This window comes from Equus przewalskii, chromosome 3, assembly GCF_037783145.1.
Source record: "Equus przewalskii isolate Varuska chromosome 3, EquPr2, whole genome shotgun sequence".
In the NCBI taxonomy this organism is placed as follows: domain Eukaryota; kingdom Metazoa; phylum Chordata; class Mammalia; order Perissodactyla; family Equidae; genus Equus; species Equus przewalskii.
Genome location: NC_091833.1, coordinates 41,153,030 through 41,165,694, shown reverse-complemented (window position 1 = coordinate 41,165,694; position 12,665 = coordinate 41,153,030). Strand labels below are relative to the sequence as shown.

Sequence of the window (12,665 nt, the reverse complement as noted above, 5' to 3'; positions counted from 1 at the left end):
TTCTAAATATAGCAGTTACTCAAATTCTGCCAAACTTTTGCATACTCTCGAAGTAATCCATAAGTACAGTTTATGCTCCTACTCTGAAAAAGCAAAGCAGACCTTTGAAGGTGTGTTTTCATTATTTTTTACTGACATAAGTTCACCCCAATTTGTATTTAATAAAACCTTGTGGCTGAGATATAAGAACTGTTCTGAACAGGTGCAGTGAGATGGAAAACTGTCTTTCTGAACTTTTTCCTACACTAAAACAAAAATTCACGATATAGTTCAAACAGATAGGAATTGTTACAGTGTCTGAAACCATGTACTCTGCAATGAATTTAATTTAATCTTCACAAAATAACTTGACTGGAAAACACAGTTCAGGAGGCCATGCTGAACAATGAATTTCATTTATAGAGAAATAAAATGGCTAAGAGTACAACTATTATCTCTACTTCATACACTGTACCGATGGCATGATTTTACGTAATGCCATTTTTCTGCCTAGCACTGAAAGCAATTTTAAAGTTGTCAAAGTCAAAAATACTTTAGAATACAAACAATTTCTATAAAATATAGTTTATCACATTGAAGTCTCAAGTTGATAGTTTCCTTGCAAATTTTTTACAAATATAGTAATCTTGTTTTTTATCAGATCTAATTAACAAAGATTACGCAAACCTCAATACCTCTATTATTATCAGGATTATGAATCACATAAACAGAATTTTTGTGAAGTTATTGAGATAGTAATCATATAAAAACCTATTTTTGCAAGATGACCTCAATAATCAGCAGCCCAGTTTATTTTGCAAATATACGTATTATGATGCATTTCATAAATAATTGTGTGAACTCCAATTTTGAAAATAGATATTTATACAAAATCTACAACTTTACTTACCAATACTAATCTTTAAAAATAAAACTAAATTCATATTTCACATTGCATTTCGAGAAAGAGAATTAGTTTGCTAGTTGTGTGAAATGTATATGTCATAAAATTCACCTAGTCCAGAGACATCATAGCAACAATGAATAGCTTACAGTACTATCATAGTGAGTAGGGATAGGATAACAACTCTAAAACTGATAGAGTTACTAAACAGCTGGAAATATCTCCCAAACAATAGTAAAAATGAATTTAGTGAATTTAGGTTTAAGATGCAAACTCTAGAAATGAAATATATATATATAATTTTTAAATTATTGTATAGCCATTCAAAAAATAAAACAGAATACACAGTAGACTAGAGGCATGAAAAATTCTTGAGAGACTGAAAGTAGATAAGATTGAAGAAAATCTCAGTCCACAGCATGCACTGAAGGAGCAACAAGCATACAGGACAGAACTCAGGGAGAACTGACAGGGCTATGTGAGGTACCTGAGCAAGAACAAGTAGACACAACCACTTCCCTCTCCCAAGGAGCCACATAAGTATCTGTCCTCTGCTGGGGCATGCGGATGGGGAGGTGAGAACAGAGAAGAAGTAGAAACCTTGGACAGAGACACAGGAGAGTGTTCTCAGATGGCAAGTGATACAAAGTATGTGAAGGCCAAATATCAAAGTACTCCATTTATTGGCATATATTAGCTATCTTTCCTTCTTACTGGAAACAGTTCAGAAAGCAAGCCCTAACAGCAGGGCCATACTGGCGCATACACACTCTAGAGTCTAACAATTGTGTGACCACGTGTCCTCGTTTTCCCAGGAGTTTGCTCTATGCCTGTACTTCTGGTGTCCCATTCAATTTAGCATTTATTTTGAAAATAGTGGACAAGTTTGAGTGACACATCATACAAATGCTCTATCTAGCAAGAAATCTCAGTTACAAAGTTGAGCACAGAATTAAATACTGACAAACATTTAAAGGGACATTTAAAAAAACCTCAAATCATATCAAAGAAACAAAGTGAAAAGAGCATTCAGAATCATAGTCTAAAATCAGAATATTAATGTCTTAAGAGAGATAAGCCAAAAAATGTAAAATACTAGAAAATGTGGGATCAAATAAAAACAGACATTTATGAAAACTACAAATAGAGATAGAAATAACTTCTAGGATTGTAGAACAAAAACATAAATGCCTGGCTTGAACAGGAGAATGAATAGATTTTGCATTTGAGTGAGCCAGAAAATGGGCCAAATTATTCTCTTAAGAACTTACAACAAAGGCATAAAGAGATAGAAGACAGTGAAAGAAAAAGTGATCTGGAGGCTAGAAGTTTCAATATTAGCTAGCAAAGAAAGAAACAACAACAACAACAAAATATATACAGAAGGCTGGGGAGGCAATATGGGAAGAAATAATTGCTTGGAATTTCTGAGAATGAGAGAAAGGCATATGAACCCAGACTGAGAGGACCAAGCTAGATCCAAGAAGAACAAATAAAACAAACAAGCAAAAAGAAAAAGTCTCATATTTATTCAAGTTAATGAAAATTAAAGACAAAGAAAAATTCATAAATGATTACAACAAAAGGAAAAAAGTTACATTGACAGAAGAATGCTCAATATCAGCATGAGATGCAAGAAGACCACCAAGTAATGTGAAGAACAAAGAGATCTCAAAAAGAGGTAGAGGAAAGACAGATTACCTAAAAAGAGATGACAATTAATTTGAGCGCTGCATTGTCAGCTGTGACAATGGAAGCTTGAAGTCAGTGCAATGACTCTCTAAAGTGCTAAGAGAAATTAAATATCAAATAGAATGATACAGCTAGTAAAACTATATTGCACGAATAAGGATAGAATTAAGATATTTTTATATTTTATTAAAAGGTAAATTTGTTCAAAATTAAACTCCTGATAATCTCTCCAGAATCATCACCTCTTACATTTGTTTTCATCTCAGTTAACGGCAAATCTCCTCTGCTAGTTGTTTGAGCCTAAAACCTCTAAGTCACCATTGGCTTTCTCACAGCCTACATCCGCACCACTGGCATATCCTATCAGCTTTGCCTTAAAAAAATACCTAGACTGTGACACTTCTCACACCCTCACCGCCAACACTCTGATCCAAGCCACCATCATCTCTCACTGATAAGCCAATAGCTTATTAATTGCTTCTACTCTTGCTCTTCTCCTGTCTCTCATGTACAGCAACCAGAGAGAGTGGGCTAAAATAGGTCAGGTCATATCAACTGTCTATTCAAAACCCTCTACTAGCCTCCCCTCTCACTGTGAAGCAGGACACACCAAGCCACATATCATGTGGATATACACTACATCTCTGGGCACATCTGCTAATCTCCAAATAATTCTTTCTGCATAAGCTTAATGGCTTCCTTGCTGTATCTTGAACTTGCCAGGCCCTCTTGTAGAATCTGTTCCCTCTGTCTGCAATGCTTTTTTGTAGATACCTTCATATTCCCCCAGTTCCTTCTGGTCTTGATTCAAAATTCACCTTCCCAGTAAGGCTTTCCTTGACTACCCTATCTAAAATTCATATCACTTTTTCAGCCTTCTTTTTTCTGCTACATAATGTAACATACTACATACTATATATTTTATGTTTTATCTTACTGATTGCCTGTTCCCTTTCCTAGAATTTTAGCCCCATGAGACCAGAGAATTTTGTATGTATTACTTCACACCCAACACACAATATGTACTGATCAGAATGAATGAATGAGTAAATGAGAGCATTTATCACTAAAAGTCTGTCACTAAAGGGATTTCTAAAAGATATACTTCAAGAAGAAGGAAAATGACCCCAGAAGGAAAGTCGGATATGTAAAAAGGAAATAAAGAAAATAATAAATATGGATGAATCTAAACAGTAATTTATTGCATAAGACAATTTGTAAGGTAAAAGACAAGTAAACAAAACTAAAGCATTGTTCAGGATAGCAAAGATCTTCATGAAAACTAAACCTTATTAAGTAAGTGTTCATGTAGCAACACCAAGGGCATTTACCAAAAGAGCAAAAACCAAGCATATAGCTTCCAAACCAGTAAAGACGAAACAGAGGTGGGAGTGGATGATGATGAAAAGGCCTTGACTTGTTTCAAGAAAAGGCAAGAAAGAAAGAAAACAAAGAAATATAAAAAGTGGAAAACAACAGAAAATAGAAATTTTATAACCCAATTATCAAAACAAAATCCATCTATTTCCTGAATATGTTAATAACAAAAGGATTCACTAAAAACAGATGGTCAGAGAATAGTTGAAAGTAAAAGGATGAAGAATGATATACCAAATTCTAAGCAAAAGCAAACAAAAACAGGCTGATATAGCTAAAAAGCATGAGTAAAGATAAACAGGGTCATTATAACATGATAAAAGGCTCAGTTCAACAGAAGGCTATAATTTGTAGTCACCTAAATGTATTAATTCAAAAATTATTAGGTAAAAATTAAACAGACCATGACAAGTAACTGTAAAATACATCATTACAGTGGGAATTTTTGACACACCACTTAAAGTAATTAATACAGTAAGCAAAATACAGAAGATACAAAAAATTCAGTTAATAAGCTTGATTTAGCATACATCTACAGAGCATTATATCCAACTACTGGCAAAGACACGTTATTTTCAAATGTAAATAGAACATTTACAAAAATACTAAGTATTCTGCTATAAATCAAGTCTTAAGAGATTTCATAAAACAGGCAGTAAGTAGATCACATTTCTTGACTACAAAATGTATGATTTACTTAATAATCAATTACCAAGAAACTATCTACTTTTTAATAAGGTTGAAAACAGTTGGAAAATTTAAACACAATGTCAAATAACTTAGAGGTCAAAGGAGATATGATAATGTAAATTAAAATATATTCAGAACTAAATGATATTGAAAACAATGTAAACAAAGAGAAGTAGCAAAAATGAACAAATAAATAAATGTTGCTTTATGACACTATGATTCTTAAATTGTTTGTTTATAAATAGAGCAATAGCCAATTAAAAACTTCCCCAATCTTTTATCTTGAAGCCAGAAAGGAACAAACAAAGTCTGATAACAAAGACTGACAAAGAAAATCCAAGAAAGAAATATTACAGCCTAACTTCATTCATAAATATATGTGCAACATTCCTTGAGATGATATTGTAGATCTAACTGTGAAAAGCAAAGCAATAAAGTTTCTATTAAAAAAATTATTTAAGAACTTTGATAGGGAAAGAATTCTTAAACAAGATGCTAAAAGCAAGAACTGTTAGGAAAAGACAAATAAATCTGATATTAAAATTAAGAAGTTATGTTCATTAATAGAAATCATTAAGAAATTGAAAGACAAATCACAGAGGAGACAATATTTACAATATGTGTACTATCCAATATAGCCATAAAATATTAAGAACTACTACAAATCAACAATAAAAATAATCTAACAGATAAATAAGTGAGAGACTTGAAAAGGCACATTATAAGAGGATATTCAAATGGCAAAAAAATATGAAAAATTATTGCACTTTATTAGTCATCAGTAAAATGCAAGGCAAAGCCCCAGTGAAACATTCCTAAACCAGAGCGGCTGAAGTCAGAGACTGACAATATCATGTGTTGATGAGACTGTGGAGCAACAGCAACTCTCACACATTACTGGTGCAAATATAAATCACTATCTCCACTTGGAAAAATTGTTGGCAAGATCTGATAAAACCGAACATACACAGACCCTATGACCCAGGAATTCTACCCCTAAGTACATAATCAAGAGAAAAGTACATTTATGTGCACCAAGAAACATCTACAAGAATGTTCACTGTAACAGTATTCATAATAGCACTAAACTGAAAACAATCCAAATTTCCATCAGCAGTAAAATGGATAAAGAAATTGTAATGCATTCTTACATTGAGAATGAACTAATTATTGCTACTGGCAACAACATGGATGACCGCCCACGAATTACAAGGCTGAGTAAAGAAGGCAGACACAAAACACTACACATCATATTACTCAATTTATATATAAGTTGAAAAAATCAGCAAAAGCAAACTAATGGTGACAGAAGCCAGAATAGTGGTTCCTTTGGGATGGCAGTAGTGACTAGGAGAGAGTGAGGGGAAGGGTTGGGGGTGCTTGTAACGTTCTATTTCTTCATCTTGATAATGGTTACATGGTGGTTCACTTTATAAAAATGCATTGAGATATACACAAATAATTTGTGCACTTTAATGTTTTTGAGGTAAAAAATGTTTTTTTTATTTTAAAAACTGTATAGCGTGGAGGTGGTTGATTGTAATAATAGGTAAAGCCACAGGGTTTCATTGTCTCTTGGAAACACAAATTCTGATCTTTTCTGTCACTGCTTTGTAATATATTTATGATAAAAAACTACATATACTATTCCAAAGATGGTAAGAGATGGATACATTGAACTACGTTGGTACAATTTAGCTTTATGTATTAAAAGAAGGCTTTTAAAATATATTTTCAATATGCTAAAATTTCTTAGAACTTCAGATTTCACTACATTTCCTCAAAATGCAAATCACTCTGTGCACATATAATCTCAAGTTTAGACAATGAACCCTTCTAACAATGTAGAATAATGTTTTAAGAGAACTGTAATGTATTCAGGTAGCCAATGCTGACTCCACAAAGTACGCTACAAAAAAATCAATTTTTATCACTTGAAATCTATTGCAATTAGAGAGCAATGCCAAGTCGCTGACACACTAATGGGTTTCAAAAAGAACAAAGAAATTGCTAAGTGTTTTAATTGAAATGCAGTTCCAATCACTATAACAAATAGGATGATATGAGTTTTCTGTAAAGCTACCATATAAAACTATCGTGTCATATAGTGCTGAGTTTTAGGAAATTTGCAGCATCGTCTAGATACACTTTAGACAACAATCATCCTACATTGAACTATTTTAAAACTTTATTAATCTTCTAATATAAAAAGAGTTGTTTTCCTGTGTTCCAAGTGTGTGAATTTTAATTTAATCTTAGAACAGTAGTGTAGCATTTCAAGGAAGATCTGCTCTACAAAATTGGTCATGGCTTGCTTGAAACGAATATTATATCTGACTGAAACGTACTTTCATGTATTAAACCACAACTCTATACAACGTGGAAATTATTAAACAAACTAGAAACTAGGTTTTCTAATTCCTGGGGTGTTAAATTAAGAGTTGCAAAATCATAATTTCTGACCACAAAAGTTGTAATAAGTGTACATAAAAAGTAAAATCACTTCAAGAATATCACAATCCAGGTTTCATGTATACCCTTAACCTTGCCTTCTTGCTATTTAATTAACAACATTTTACCCTTTGATTCTCCTAATTTCTAGGATTATATTTCTTGGGCTTAGAAGGAACATCTCCCTCCCCTACAAACACACATTTCTACACTTTGCTATCATTCAACACGGTCAAGAAAATCGATCTTCCTCCTTATCCTCCCACCTTTCCTTCCTTCCTTCCTACACCTCTACTCCAATCCTAATGCTAATAGCACATTCTCAACAAAATCCTTTCACTTGGAGTAGTATTTCAAGGAGTAGCACAACTGTGCCTGGTGCATCAAGGTTTCTTTCAACCAACAATGTAGAAGCTATGGTGAATACATCAACCAGACACAAATCTAGGGGAGTAGTTTGGCCAGTGTGACAGTTGGGCGCTATTCGGAATTAAAATTACAACAGAATGGAGCTCACATTAAAATCCCCCCAAAATTTATTTCTTTTTTTCTTTCTCTTTTAAGATTCACTTCCCCATAGGTATACTGGCGAAGGCAGTACGGAGATTGTCTCCCATTCTTTTTTCATTTTTCCACAGCATGGTGGGCCCTTCATCAGCTCTCAGGTTTGTGGGCTTTGGGGGAGGTGCAGTGAGGAGTTATTGTTTAATGAGTATAGAGTTTCAGGTTCACAAGATGAAAAGAGTTCTGAAAAGGGATGGTGGTGATGGTTGCAGAACATTATGAATGTTTTAACACCACAGCACTGTACACTTAAAAATGGTTAAGAGGGCCGGGTGTGGCATAGTGGTTAAGTTCTTGTGCTCTGCTTTGGTGGCCCAGGTGTTCACGGGTTCAGATCCTGGGTGCAGACCTACACACTGCTCATCAAGCCATGCTGTGGTGGCATCCCACATACAAAATGGAGGAAGACTGGCACAGATGTTAGCTCAGGGCCAATGTTCCTCACACACAAAAAAAAGGTTAAGATGATCAATTTTATGTTATGTGTATTTAACCACAATAAAAGAAAGAAAACAAAACAAAACAAAGGACTAAGTAACCAGTGTACTAACAGATACTGTTCCAATCCATTAAAACGAGTACAGTTAAATCTCCACTTGGCATCAGTATCATCCCATCCTTTGTAGCCTTTAACTCTAGAGATGACGTTTCTTTCTTTTTCAAGGATGAAGTCCTTGAGGGCATTCACTCTAATAAAAACTAGTTCCATCAATAATAAAAATCTGATCTGAGGTAAAGAATCAAGGTTTATCTTGGGCAAGGTGGTGCAGTTAATACAAAGAGAAATGTCTTTGCAACCTCTTTATCTGTTCCTTTAGCTTCCTTAAAATCTTAACATAGTGAAAAGTGTAGCAAGTTAGTGACCACAAGCACTAGGAAGGCACAACTGTGCATTATTTAGCTTATTTTTCTTAAGATATTCATATATTGCTAAGTCTTCATCTTTAATCATAAGAAAGCTTGCTATTGGTTGCTTCAAAACAACTGCATATGAGCCAAGACAACTTTTGAGTTTTACTGACTTCTTTGCCCTATTCTGAAATAACATATGAGCTAATTCACATTAACGAAACATGCACTGAAGTAGAATAAACTGTATGATTTTTCATCACCAAATAATATCCCATTGACTTGATTCTCTGTATTATGTCAAATATTCTATCCTTATTAGTTTGTTTCCAATGTCTTTCTATATTATAGATAATATTGTACTTAGCTTTTATTTTCTTCCATTGATTTAATTTGAGAAAAATAATATAATTCAGATTTTCACCAATCATCAACTTTCATTCTCAACATTAATTTGTTTAACACACTTATTGCCTCATTTAAAAAGTAATATGTAAATTTTTTTATACATTTTTAATATTTCCTTCTGCCTAATGATTTTCCACTTTTGCCTCTAAACTCCTGGGGAGCAAACAATATGTTTGTTTTACTTCCTTTAGTACCACAACCCTATGTGAAAAACAATTCTGAAATCTTTTAGACATAATCAGCATTATGAGTAGCCAATAGAGTCCCAGCTAGGCAGACTGTCTCAAGTTGATCATTTAGAGATATACTGCAAATTGCAGAAAAAAAGATATATGATAACTAAAATTAAGAATTTATTATATTGTTCAAACAGCAGATTATATCCAGAAGAAAGAATTAGTAAACTAGAAGAGAAGGCTAAAGAAAATACCCATATGGTGCATGGAGAAACTAAAGGATAGAAATGAAGAGATTATAAAAGAAAACAAAAAGGATATGTTTAACTAGAGTTGAAAAAGAAGGAGTAGAAGAAGGAAGAACAGTATAAGAAAAAGAGAAGGAGGAAAGAAAGAGTTAAAAAGACAATATTTGAAGATTATGACAGAACTTTACAAAACTGGAAAAAAAAAAAAGACATTAAGGTACAAATTCAAGAAGCAGTATACAAACCTGTTAGGATAAATAGACAGAAAAGCATATCTAGGTACATCACAGTAAAATTGCTGAAAATCAAAGACAAGAAGAACATTTCAAAAGTACCTTGAGAAGAAATACATATTATCTTCAAAGAAGCCATACTTGGACAATATTTAGACGTTTCTCAAGTCTACCCAGAAATAATGGAAACCAAATTAAAATTGAATAATATTTTTAAAGTGCTGAACAATGACTGCTAACATAGAATTTTAATCAAAAAATATATTTTTAAATATTTTGGACACACAAAAAAGAACAGAGAATTATCCACCAGGAGATCTACTCTAAAAGTAATACTTAAGAATATACTTCAGACAGAAGGTAAATGATCATAGATGGCATTTTGAATGAAAAGAAAATAGACAGATGAAATCATAAATGTGTAAGTGGAAAAATTTATATAACAATTGACCACCTGTATAAAACAAAAAGAATGTCTTTGATTTTAAGGTATTAGTGAATACCAGTCCATGAAAATAATGGCAAAAAATGTGGAAAAGGGTAAATGTGATTGAAATATTCTAGTGTTCTTGCATCATCTAGGAATAAGATAAAAATATCAATTGACACTTCACTTTAACGAATTAAGGTTGTGATATCCATTAAAATTTTCAAAAAGAGTATAATTTCCAAGCAAATAAAAAAAGATTTTAAAACAACTTTTTAAAATACTCAGTTCATAAAGGCAAGAAACAATAAGAAAGAAAAGGTGAGCAGGCAGGATGAAACAGAAAGTACTAAGAAAGTAGAAGATTTAAATTCATATACATCAGTAAAAATATTAAATGTGAATTTATTTTAAAACTCTCATTAAAAGATAAAGATTTTAAAATTGAATTTAAAAAGCAAAAATTTTTTACACAGAAACAACAAAAACATAAGGATGCAGAAAAGTTTAAAGTAAAAGGATAAAAAATGACATATCAAAAAACACTAAACCAAAGAAAGCTTGTATAATTTCTCTAATATCAGAATGTACACATGCACAGACACACTCTCAAGTGGAAAAAGAAGTAAACACTAAATATAGAGATACTTAAAACTTCCTTTGTCAGGAAGTTAAAATAATTAATAACAGTCTCAAAAAATATAAAGCAAAAATTGACTGAGCTACTAGGAAACCCAAAATCTTAGTGGCAGATTTTAAAATAGTTCTCTTAGTAAGACAGAACATAAGAAGATAAATGTTTTTAAAAGGCAGAAGATTAGACAACATAATTGGAAAATAAAAAGCATCTAAACTGATAATTTAAAATTTAAAATTTGCTGAGTGAAATATAGGAAAAGAAAATAAACACAAAAATTAAATAATGAAAACCTTTTAACCAGCACTAAGATGAAGATATCTCTAATCTCATATACATAGAAACCAAAGATACAATGGGATTGAAAGAAGGAAGGACTATAGGAATGGATTTTGGTAACAGATGGCAGTATATGTCCACTATAATTGAGCAAACTAAGTGTGGTAAGCAGAATTCTAAAGATATCACCCCAAGATTTCCATCCCTTGGTGATCCAATCAACCACTAATCTATCTACTACCAGGAAGGGAGTTTTGTAGATGTAATTGAAGTCTAGTCAATTCACTTCAAAATATGGAAATTGGATGAACCTGACCCAATGAGGTGAGTTTTTTTAAGGTAAAGAGTTTTCTCTGGCTAGTGGAAGATGAAGAGTTCAGAGATTTGCCTCAGATTGCACCCTTGCTTGGCTTCCAACCCTTCCCACTCCTGTTTCTCAAAATCCTTTACCAGCTTCCCAGAGAAGAACTTCCTTAACAAATCATTTACTGATGGATCCTTATCTCAGTGTCTGCTTCTGGGGGATGTAACTTAGTACATAAAGCTTCTTGGTGCTGCTTCAGTTTTGTCGTAAGGCCCAAGGTAGAAAGTCATAGGAACACTTTCATTTTGTTAGCTTAGGCTAGAACTTACACACATGGGTAAGAATTCCTTAATCAATAACTAGAAAATAACTCAAAATTAGAGAGGACTTAAAATACCATACGAAGTAATCCCATATCAGATGACGTCTGTGCACACTGTGAAATGGTAAATGCTAATTCACCTGAATCAGACTCTGAGTGGCTTGTTAAAAATGTAGATCCTGCTCTACCTTCCATCCTAGTGACTTACTCATGGGAGGAGAATGGTGTCTACAACAACTCTTTGCAGCATTTTTATCACATTTTGCTCCCTGAAGTAATACTGCTTGGATCTAGAGTCTCACAAAGTTGCTTTTAAATATTTCTGGAAACTTCTGGCTACCAGTCTTTATGCAAGATCTTACCATATCTTTCATGAAAATTCTAGCTCTGGCTCCCTCTCTAGTCTTAAGAACTAAAACCCTGTCCAAGAAGCATATTTGAGAACAGAGGCAATATCATACATTCCATTCTCTTCTGCTTTTCTTCCAACCCTCTTCTCCGCCTAATTCTTCCTTCGTCTGTCACTATAAATAGACTTCCTAAACACACAAAGGAATTCAAAAGAAACCAGGAAATGAAGATGATGTCTACACTTATAATTGCATCAGGGGTCCGCTTGTCATCCTCAAAAGCTCTGCTATCTAAGGTCAAGTTGACTACTGTCTTGGGATTGACTTAGCTCATACTCTTCATGGAGTCTCTATCTTATGCCTGATCCAGGTTTATAGGTTCTGAAATGATTCCATTATTTACCTAGGAATATAAAAGCCCCAAGGAATGGGAGTGGATTCATGCTAACCAAACTCATAACTGAAGGATTTATAAACTCAATGTCAATTTATTAATTAAAACAAAGAGGTATACTTAGCAGAAAATAGTAATTAAAAAGCACACGCCCATGTGTCAACTGCCTATATTTGAATCCCAGCTATATACTACCTTAGAACTATTTGACCTTAGGCAAGTACATAACCTCTCTAAGAATTGGTTACCTTTTCTGTAAAGTGCAATAAATTATAGGGCTGTGAGGATTAAATTAGTTAATGTATATAACACTTTGCAAAGTGTCTGCTGGCACAATGAAGTGCCTGATAAATTATTGTTCTTGCTAATAATGATCTCTAT

General features: G+C 33.2%; 1 protein-coding gene across 2 annotated transcripts in view; it reads right to left on the bottom strand.

The window, feature by feature from the left end:
• Window positions 1–12,665, bottom strand: part of STPG2 (sperm tail PG-rich repeat containing 2) — a 519,252-nt gene that overhangs the window by 284,820 nt on the left and 221,767 nt on the right. The gene's annotated exons all lie outside the window — the stretch shown is intronic.